At 45.1% G+C, this 10,297-nt stretch overlaps 1 long non-coding RNA gene across 1 annotated transcript; it reads right to left on the bottom strand.

The window, feature by feature from the left end:
• Positions 1-722: 722 nt before the first annotated feature.
• LOC138688962 (uncharacterized) lies at positions 723-9,642 on the bottom strand. The gene is made up of 3 exons (XR_011327755.1): positions 7,130-9,642; positions 4,693-6,284; positions 723-1,609 (listed from the first exon to the last, which is right to left on the bottom strand). It is a non-coding gene; the product is annotated as an uncharacterized lncRNA (long non-coding RNA).
• Positions 9,643-10,297: the final 655 nt, after the last annotated feature.

Raw genomic sequence — 10,297 nt, forward strand, 5'->3', positions numbered from 1 at the left:
TAAAGGCATTTGTGCATTGCACAATGCCGTTACTGAGGCACCTCAGGCATTCACTCTGTTTGCAGCATAGACTATGTAGGAGGATATAATTCCTCTCTGTGTGTTGTAATGATTGGGATTCATGTTTAAAACCAGGGTAAGGTCTATGGTGCTACTCAATGTAAAGAGAAGCATAAAGTTATTAGTGCAGGAGTACCATTGTTATCATTGGTGGGTGTTGGTCTCTTCTCCCAAGGAACAAGCGATAGGACAAGAGGAAATGGCCTCAAATTGTACCAGAGGAGGTTTAAATTGGATATTAGGAACAATTTCTTCACTGAAAGGGTTGTCAAGCATCGGAACAGGCTGCCCAGGGAAGTGGTGGAGTCACCATTCCTGGAGGTATTTAAAAGCCGTGTAGATGTGGCACTTAGGGACATGGGTTAGTGGTGGACTTGGCAGTGCTAGGTTAACGGTTGGACTTGATGATCTTAAAGGTCTTTTCCAACCTAAACAATTCTATGATTCTATGATTAGTGCTGTTTGTTAAGTGTTTATTATATTCTAGGCTTAATGCAAGCCATGAAACAAGAGTTCCTGCTCTGAACTGTTTACAGACTTGGCTTATACACGGTCTCCACCAGGTCAGCCGATGGGTCTCCGTCACCTTCCTGTGGTGGGGTTTGCTCCGCGTGGTGCTAGCGGCTGAACACCGATCGAGCCATACATGTGCTACGGCTCTCGCTAGGGAGAAGTTGCTTCTTCAGCAAGTATTTGGTAAGAGAGAGCAGGCATTTGGAGCCGGGGCTTTCATGTACTGGTGAATACCATCAGAAGCAAATTACAGGGCAATTGTAAAACAAGGATGTAATTTTTCTTATGAAATTGTAAAGAATCTTATATTCACCCTCATGTGGAAAGGAAATTGTGGTATTATTAATTTGTAGTGATTGGTGAGAACTCTGAATTGGAGAGCAAAGCTTGATGTGCCTTTACATAGGGCACAGTAACAACGTTTTAGGGCTCTTTGTTATGCTGGTAACAGCAACCAACATTGGGTTTTCTGAAACCAGGGTATTCCCTGGGGTGCTGCCTTGCGTTCCAGCACTCTGAAGAGCTAGTTATTCCTTCAGAAGTGACTTTGAAATCTCAAACACTTTCATGCTTTTTCTTGTCTAAAATTATTTTTAAAATGGCTCCTTTCCTGAAAAAAAAAAGCTGTCTCCTGAAAGCTTCATTATTTGTTAAGCTCAGGAAATACAAGTGCTCTCTGATTAATTTTTTCTCTGGGGAACTCAGTTACAGAGCTCCGATAATGAGAGGAACTTTTCAATCTTTTAATATAAATAGGTGGGTTTCTTAGGCTCAAGACACAAACCAATCCTTCAACAGACATCGCTACTGCCAGCCTTACAGGAAAGAAGGGCTCTCAGTTAAAAGGCAAAACCGTATTAGCATACACAACACAGGTAGCATTTGCATTTTTAAATGAGGTTAATGTGTGCTTGGCGGTAGTATGAAAAAGCCATTTTGTGGTCTCCTGTTTTCTTATTCTTCTAAAAATGCTCTCAGGCTGCCACAGTTTCTCCTTCTCACCTTCAGAAGGGGCTTCAGGCAAGACATGCCATGCCTAAGAAGAGAGAAACCAAATGCTGCTTTATTGATGACAAGTCTTGGCTGCCCCATTAGATGTGGGTTTACCCAGGGGACTTGGGTTTACCTGGAGACATACCCCACCACCAGCCATGGCAATCAGCCATGTGCACCTGCAATGAGCCCAATGCCCCACCTCATTTGGGCACAAGCTGCCAGGCCAGGTGCCACAGAGCTTTCCAAAAGTGAAGCCAAGCTGGTGGATGTTGGTGAAACCATGGAGGAAGGTGGTGGGCCACAGGTTCAGAGGAACTAGAATCACTATGTGCTCATGCGAAAAAAAAATCGCTTTGGGGTGGTGTTATGTAAAAACAGCATGGCAGCAATAACTCTGAGACAGAAGAAAGCTTTAGGGAGTTACTGAGACAGGCTCTGTGGGGATTCATAACCCAGGAAACAGAACAGACCTTTCATCAGAAGGAAAAACAAAGTGCAAATGGTTCGTCAAGCACTGATAGCACTGATTAGAGACAATGTGCTGTAGAAAGGCTGTGGCTCCAGAATCCCCTCACTGCTCACGCTGTTATCATTTGTGCACCAGAAATGAAGAGGACAAAATTACTAGCGTAAAATACTGCAAAATAGATTGTCCAGACTCTGAATATGCTGAAAAAGAAAATGCCACATGAGGAGTGGTTCCTAGTCATCAGAAAGCTTACTAACCCAGGGGCAGAAGGAATGATTGATCTCATAACAAGAGTAGTTGCATCTTTGAAGTTATGTGAACGCAGTGAGATTCAGCCATGAAAGATATCTGTTGTACCACAGATGCTCAATTTGGAGGCCTGCTCCCCATCATGCATGGGTGATGCAAGGAAAAATGTTTCAGGTAACCCAACCACTTACTGTTTCTCTAGCTAACTGACCAGCCTGCCGTAGATCACCAGGTGCTGACAGCTGAACTGAGAGCAGCAAACAGCCCGGCCTCCAGGCAAACCCTGCGGTGGGTGAGGAAACCTCCACTTTTGAGATTGGAGTGAGTTAGCTGCTCTGTGCTCAGAGCTGAAGCAAGATTTGATCAATATACCTCCTTCAGGCAGACGCTTCTGTATAATTTCAGGAGTACAGAGAGAAGACTAAACTCATTAGCTAGGCTAGAACAATTGATAAACTCCTCTGCCAGGATGTAGTCTGTTCAGTTACACACAGAAAAAAAAACCATCTGTCAAAGTGTGTTTAGGTACCATGTGCTTTGAAGTCATCAGCAGTTAGCATGGATCTTATTCAAATCCTAGATAAGCTGGGAGACTGCAAACTGTGTTCAATTGCTGAAGAAACTGATAAGGCCCCTTTCCTCCAGAAGTTAAAATGAGCCTCAAACCTAGCTGTTTTCCTGCCAGTGAAGATTCACCCCTACATACACTAGTCTTATTTGCGGAAACATTAACGGGCAAGTAAAAAAAGACTTTTTGTATCATGTGAGTGGAATTACCCATCAGTCTGCTTTCCCTGGCTCACAGGAAGATGGCTGGGCATCTACCGTGTGTGACATGAGGAAGAGTCTGGTGTGGACCTGCCATATTTAAACACCAAAATGAACTCACACAAGATGGGGTTCAATCAAACTCACAGCAATGTCTTGGAGACCCTGCAGACCTGCCTACGATCAAGTCCTCTTAACAAAAATGTCTGCACCCAAAGAGACGATGCAAACCAGCCGTTGCAGATCGTGCAAATACAATACTTCCCAAAGCGCTTTTGGGGTCGACCCAGCTCTTCAGCAGGAATGGCCCATGTGCTTCAAAGTCTTATTTTCAGGGCATTGGCCAGCTTAAACCAACGCAGTGCTTGACTCCTGTCCAGGATTTCGTCCTTCTCTGCCCCACTCAGGTTTGTGTGGCTAAAAATTAACCCTACCGAACCCCTGCGAGGTCGAGGCAGATGAGCCCCGTGCGCCAGCACAGCCGGGCGAGCGGGGAGGGCTGCACACAGAGCCCCGGGGAAGGAGCACAGCTCAGCCCAGACCACCGACAGCTGCCAGCAACGCAGCCTCCGCGCGGGACCTCTGCAGCCTTCAGCCGGCGACTTCCAATGTTTCCAGGGCTGAGGTGTGGGACAGCTGTGGGTAGGATGCTGTAGCCTTGTCCAAGAGCTATCCGACAGATGAGGAAGGAGCATCATCAGAACTGTGCAGTAGAGCTCCACAAGGTTGCTTATGAAGGCCTTCTTGCATTAGCATGAAAAGCATTACTTCTCTGGCTATGGGATAATTATGCTGCCAAGCATCCAATCGTCGCTTGCTAGAAGTATTTAAGTATTTCAGCAATGTTTGTGACAACATCTGCCAGGCACAATTCAACACAGTCCCTTTTAATGATTCATTTTCATGAATTGTACATCTATTTTAAGTGCACTGCAGTTACTTCAGAGGCAGTAGTAATGAAAACTTAACATTTTGGATTTCTTACACTGGCATGGTAAGCATGAGATGGGGACCATCGCAGGCACCCAGGGTAGCTGCCTTACCAGAGCTCTAATAGGCTTTCTTGGGAAGTGATCCAGATTATTTGTGGTATGATTAAAGGTATGGTATAATTAATTTGTAATTCTTCACTCGCACTGCGAATCTCTTTTTGATTAGTAAATATGTAATGCTTAAGTGCTATTATGTAAAAATATAGTTATCATCAGACAGAGGGGGTGTCATCATTAAGTACATAATTACAAATCTATAATTATAGGAAAAGCTATGTAGGCAATGTCTAGAGAAACAGACATCTTCAAAAAACATCATTATAATTTGTGCTTTCAGAGGGCACAAACAGCTGAAACGTGTGCCTTTGAATGCCTGGCAAAGTACCGTGTGCCCATCAGGAGCTGGGGATGGTCCGTGGCACACAGCTGTGGTTCAGCTCCCCGTGATGCCCACCTTCTCCACCAGTCCTGCCCCTGATTTAACTCAGAGCTGCTACCAAGCCCCAAGCAAGCAGAGTGTGGAGAAGTGCCTACGAGCCACCTCCCCTTCTACTCTTTCCAGTGGCACTGGCTGGAAATTAAGCTTTGAAATGGGCTTAAAACAGAACAGCAGAAAGAAAGGACAAGTCTGCCTGGAGAGCTCACCTTGCAGATCGTGTGGTGATGTATGTTCTACACCAGGGAAACAAAATTGGCGAAAACTGCTTCTTCTTGAGGCAGGTCACATTTCAGAGGAACTTTGCTCTCCTTCTAGAGTGCCATAAATCATTGCAAGGTGTACAAAACAGTAGAAAATCAAGCTTTGGCTGTTTTGTTTAAATTCTTATAGTCATATTTCTTTCCTCTGTAAGGTGGGTGTTGAAGGTGAGCCGTAGAGCGTGGGACAGATAGTTGAGATAAAAATGTCAGGTGTTAGACAGTCCTTCACCGTATGACACTGCAATGCTTCTCTACTCCCTTTAGCTGCACACACTTTGGTATTGTTTCATGCATGCTATTAGTATAGCTGTATAGTAACATACTTCAGCCATTTAGACATGAAAATTGGACTTCAGGCACTTTTTAAAAAATAACATTCAAATGCTGAAACATAGACATGAAATGATTTCCACATAAAAGACAATAGCTGCTCTCCTAAGCCTTCCAGAGATTCCTGATACTTCATTTTAACATTTTGTTCATCCAGCCTGCTGTTTGCGAGGAAGCAGGGATAAAGGCCATAAATAAGGTCCGTGGTGCGTGATCTGCATTTTGAGCTGGAAGCTATTGCTCTGGCACAAAGAATCATTCCAACTTCTCTAGATAACATTGCGGAGCACCATGTGTGTGACTAATGGTAACAAATGTGCTCACTCCCCTGATTATGTAGAGCACAGAATTTATGTGAGCATTCATGTAGAATTGGAAATGATTGATTTCTACACAAACTTTCTAACTGGGCTTTTCCAATTAGTCCTGAAGGAGGTGTTGAATATTTGTTCTTGTGTCACAAGCGTTCAGTCCAGATATAAAATTTTTGAATGTTTATGAAGAATAAATTCCCATTTACGGTCTACTTTTCGAGGCTAATTAGCAGAGCTACCCTGCAGGTACTGAAGAATAAACCTCACTTAAAGAAAAGCACTGCAGAAATGTCACTCCAAGAGGAATACCTGAAGTACAGCTGGAGATGTGTGTTCCCAGCAACAGTCAGAGATTGCTTTTTTGTAGTCCAGCCTCCTGCAAGAATCCTGGCCTTTGCTTTTATACCCATCATATGAAACACTTCCCAAGTAATGGGCATTAGACCAAATGTCCAATAAATATTTAAAATGAAGTCAAGCGGCCCTGCTGAAGCATGGGCTGGAGAAGCAGCTGCTGCAGGAGCAGAAGCAGCATCTCTGCCCCAGCAGAGCTGCAAGAACAGAGGATGACCAGGGGAGTCAAGGGCTTCATCTGCAGCAGGCCTCCCCCAGCGGAGGCTGCAAAGGCACTGCAATAAATTTCTGTTGCCTGCCTGCATCAGTCCCAAGGAGAAATCTGTAGCGCTGCAGCTCTCCCCATATGGTGCCAGGAAGACTTTCACTTGCACCACCTGGTCCTCTGCCAGCCAAAATGGGCATCGTCCACCACGCTCGAGTGCGTGATGAAGTGACCCCAACAGCTCTGGGGAGGGGTGGCGCGGTCCGATCTTCCCAGCTACCTACTGCAACCCCCTTGTGTCTTGCTAGAGTTGGGGAAGAGCATCAATTCATCATCTGAAATGCCAAGAAAATATGCTTTAATTTGATTCAGTGTTGATCACAATATTGATTAAAGTTGGAAAATAGCCTGTGCTTCTCTGTGCATGCAGGCAAGACATATTTGGATGAAGAGGAGTCATTTGCAGCTACCCAGGGGAGAATAATTCTAGCTGTAAGTGACGCTTGCCAAAATACATTACCTGGCATTATAGACAAAGGGGATAAATTAATACCATGATTACCTTTTTTTAAAAGTAATAAGTTACCCAGGGCTTGCAGTGAGGATTCCTTTACGTGCAGTCAGTGCAAATGAGCTCAGAGATATTCAGTCCTTGGCCAAGTCCTTATAGCTAAGGAATGTCCCTGAAGTCTAATCATAGGATATGCCTTAATAGTTGTGGGTTTTTTTCATTATTTTTCTTTCTAGGGCTATATTTAGGAGTATGTAAGAAGCAGAACTAAATTCACTTGCTCTCATTTTAAGTGAGAACAAATTTGGTACAGTTACTACTGATATATGTTAATACAAGGCTCTGGAGATGATGGGTGGATAAGAGACAGGTTTCTCCCACATAATACTAACAAGCAAAACAAGTACATTCTCAGTACTGATCTTATGGGAATACAAATTAACTCCGATATTGCAGCTACAAATTCTGAAGTGGTTTTCACCACACATTTTCACAACTTTTAAGGAGGTTTAAGGAAACAGAGAGAAGTTTAAGGGCTGTTATACCCTACAAGATGGATAAAGACTCCTCATATTTGTCTGGGTGCAGGAATAGCACCATATAGTAGAGGTTATCCTTTCTTCCAAGAGAGGATTAAGATGAAAGTTCAAGTTACTGGTCATTGCCTACCTGTTTTACCACCTAGCAGCCACATTTGGACCTCATCAGTACTGGGGCTGATCCTGACAAATTTAACTTAATTTTAGGTGAGTTAAAATGATGTGAGTGCCAAGTCAGTCTCAGCATGCAGATTCTTCTGGGTGGGTTCAGCCTGGCTGGCAAAGGTCTGGGACTGGGAAGAGAGAGGGCTGTCAATAACATTTAGACACATGAGGTGGGATTCATCCCACCCCATTCAAGCTTCAGAAGCTGCGAGGGCATGTCTCTGTTGCTGAAGCGGCTCTGATTCCTGGCTCTGAAACCAGGTGATGCAGATTGTCTCAATTCATTTGCTTGGGGCCAGGTCCTTCCAGGGCCACATCAGCTCCACATCACCCAGAGTCTCTGCTGGACCCAGTGTCATATACCTGTGGACCTAATAACATCTTTATTTTTTTGCGTTTGTGTTTTTTTCAGTTCAAAGGTTCTGAAATAACTTGAGAGCTGGGCTGCTGCCTGCCACACTTGCGTTGCTATAACGCAGCACCACCAATATGTATTGCATGCTGTGGGGTGCCATGAGACATGCAGGGTGTTTGAGGTTGCAAATTCCACTCAGGTAGCACTGGAGAAGAGAGGAGGGTAGCAGGAGTCAGACCTGCTGCAGTCTTGTTCACTGTGCCACCAGGAAGCTGTTCCTACAGGGAATTATCCAGCAACCATGTCCAGGAAAGAGCTGGCAGGGTGGACCAAAGCAGAGCCAGGGAGTGAGCCAGCTGGTTAAGGAACAGGGCTGGTGGGGATTCCGTGCTTGTCTCTTTTCTTGGCCCTATTTTATTTAGCAGTGCGGACATATCTCCAAGTCACATCTTTATTGCTAAAACAAATGGTGCCAGGGAACATCCCCAGGTGCAGAAGCATGGTTGCTCCCAGGGCTAGGTGCTAGCCTAGTGCCCAGCACAGCCTTGGCACACACACCAGCTCAGGAGACAGCCAGGCCAGCAGCCTCTCCAAACAGGCACTCTGCATGTAGCTACCATTTTGGGGGGAGGCAAAGGTGATTTAATGCAATGAGCCAAACCATACCAGTTGGCATCAAAGGCAGGGGATGACTCTGGGATCATTTCATCTGCTAGCATGATGCTAGTGAATGATGCTCAAGTGAATCAGTCCTTATGAAGTAAGTACCTAAGTCTTCGATAGCCTCCAAGGGAAGACATTTTCCATCTAAGTTTAGGCACCTAAACAGCATAGACCTGGTCCTACAGTTATACATAATATGAATTTTTAATAACTGTGTTTCAAGTCTAACATATTTAAGTATTAAGTTTAAAGTGTTAAGTTTAATAGCTTTTAAGTTTGCAATTCATTTTAAAGTTGTAAAATAATTAACTACACATGTGTGCATATTTAGGTACATAATTAAAAATATTTTATGTATATAAATGCACATATACACAATGATGTTGTTATCATGGGTAGGTAAGTATCTGAGTAAGCACTTACAAAGCAGACTGTAGGATATCCAGTTGGCAAGCACCCAATCTACCAAAATGTCTGAATGACTTCCAGGTTCTGCTAGATCATACACAAAGAAAAAGACAAAGCAGCTCTGTGCAGTGAAAGAAACAAAAGATTTTGTTACTTACTATATGTTGAGTACTGACAATGTGCTCATCTCTGAAAACTTCCAAGAATCTTACCAATGAAGGACTGCAATCAGATCCCAATATACTATATGGGAGATAAGTCACGGGGCTAAGGAGTTGTGGTGGGTTGACCCTGGCTGGACGCCAGGTGCCCACCAAAGCTGCTCTATCACTCCCTTTCCTCAGCTGGGCAGGGGAGACAAAATATAACAAAAGGCTCATGGGTCGAGATAAGGACAGGGAGAGATGACTCACCAATTACCATCACGGGCAAAACAGACTCAACTTGGGGAAAATTAACTCAATTTATTATCAATTGACCAGAGTAGGGTAATGAGAAATAAACCCAAATCTTAAAACACCTTCCCCCCACCCCTCACTTCTTCCTGGGCACAACTTAACTCTCAAATTCTCTACCTACCCCTGCCAGCGGTGCAGGGGGATGGGGAATGTGGGTTGGGGTCGGTTCCTCACACCTCGTCTCTGCGTCTCCTTCCTCCTCAGGGGGAGGACTCCTCACTCCTCCCCTGCTCCACCGTGGGGTCCCTCCCACGGGAGACAGTCCTCCACGAACTTCTCCAATGCAGGTCCTTCCCACGGGCTGCAGTTCTTCACGAACTGCTTCAGCGTGGGTCCCCCACAGGGTCACAAGTCCTGCCAGCAAACCTGCTCCAGCGTGGGCTCCTCTCTCCACAGGGCCACAGGTCCTACCAGGAGCCTGCTCCAGCGTGGGCTTCCCATGGTGTCACAGCCTCCTTCGGGCATCCCCCTGCTCCAGCGTGGGGTCCTCCCTGGGCTGCAGGGGGACAGCCTGCCTCACCATGGTCTTCCCCACGGGCTGCAGGGGAATCTCTGCTCCGGCGCCTGGAGCCTCTCCTCCCCCTCCTTCTGCACTGACCTGCGGGTCTGCAGGGCTGTTTCTCTCACATGTTCTCACTCCTCTCCAACTGCAGTTTCTGTTCCACAGTTTTTGCCCCTTCTTAAATCTGTTGTCCCAGAGGCACTACCACCGTGATTCATAGGCTCGGCCAGCGGCAGGTCCGTCTTGGAGCCGGCTGGCATTGGCTCTGTCGGACATGGGGGAAGCTTCTAGCAGCTTCTCACAGAAGCCACCCCTGCAGCCCCCCTGCTACCAAAACCTTGCCACACAGACCCAGTACAGTAGTATTAAGACACCATCCTGAATGTGATTTTTTTTAATATGAGGAGTGCTAGGCATCGTTATTTCTTATTTTCTGTGTTTCTTGATTAGTATTCACCTGTTCTTCACAACTTGTTTGTCTGAAGCAATTTTTTGAACAGTAAGACTTCAAAATGAGTGCATGCTTTAGAAACAAAGTAAGCAAATGGCATATTGGTACAGATTTCATTTGCCTTTGAATATGCAGAATCTTTCAACATGGTCTTTTTACAGGTCAGCATGGGGTACGTCTCCTCTTTGTTTTGGTTTATTAATTAGTCTCATATGTTCTTCTGGAAATCAAGATACACAGTCATCTGATTTCTGACGTCAGACGAAGCCTGAAGAAACCCTCAGATATTTCCTTAG

The sequence above is a fragment of the Haliaeetus albicilla genome, chromosome 14 (genome assembly GCF_947461875.1).
Source record: "Haliaeetus albicilla chromosome 14, bHalAlb1.1, whole genome shotgun sequence".
In the NCBI taxonomy this organism is placed as follows: Eukaryota; Metazoa; Chordata; class Aves; order Accipitriformes; family Accipitridae; genus Haliaeetus; species Haliaeetus albicilla.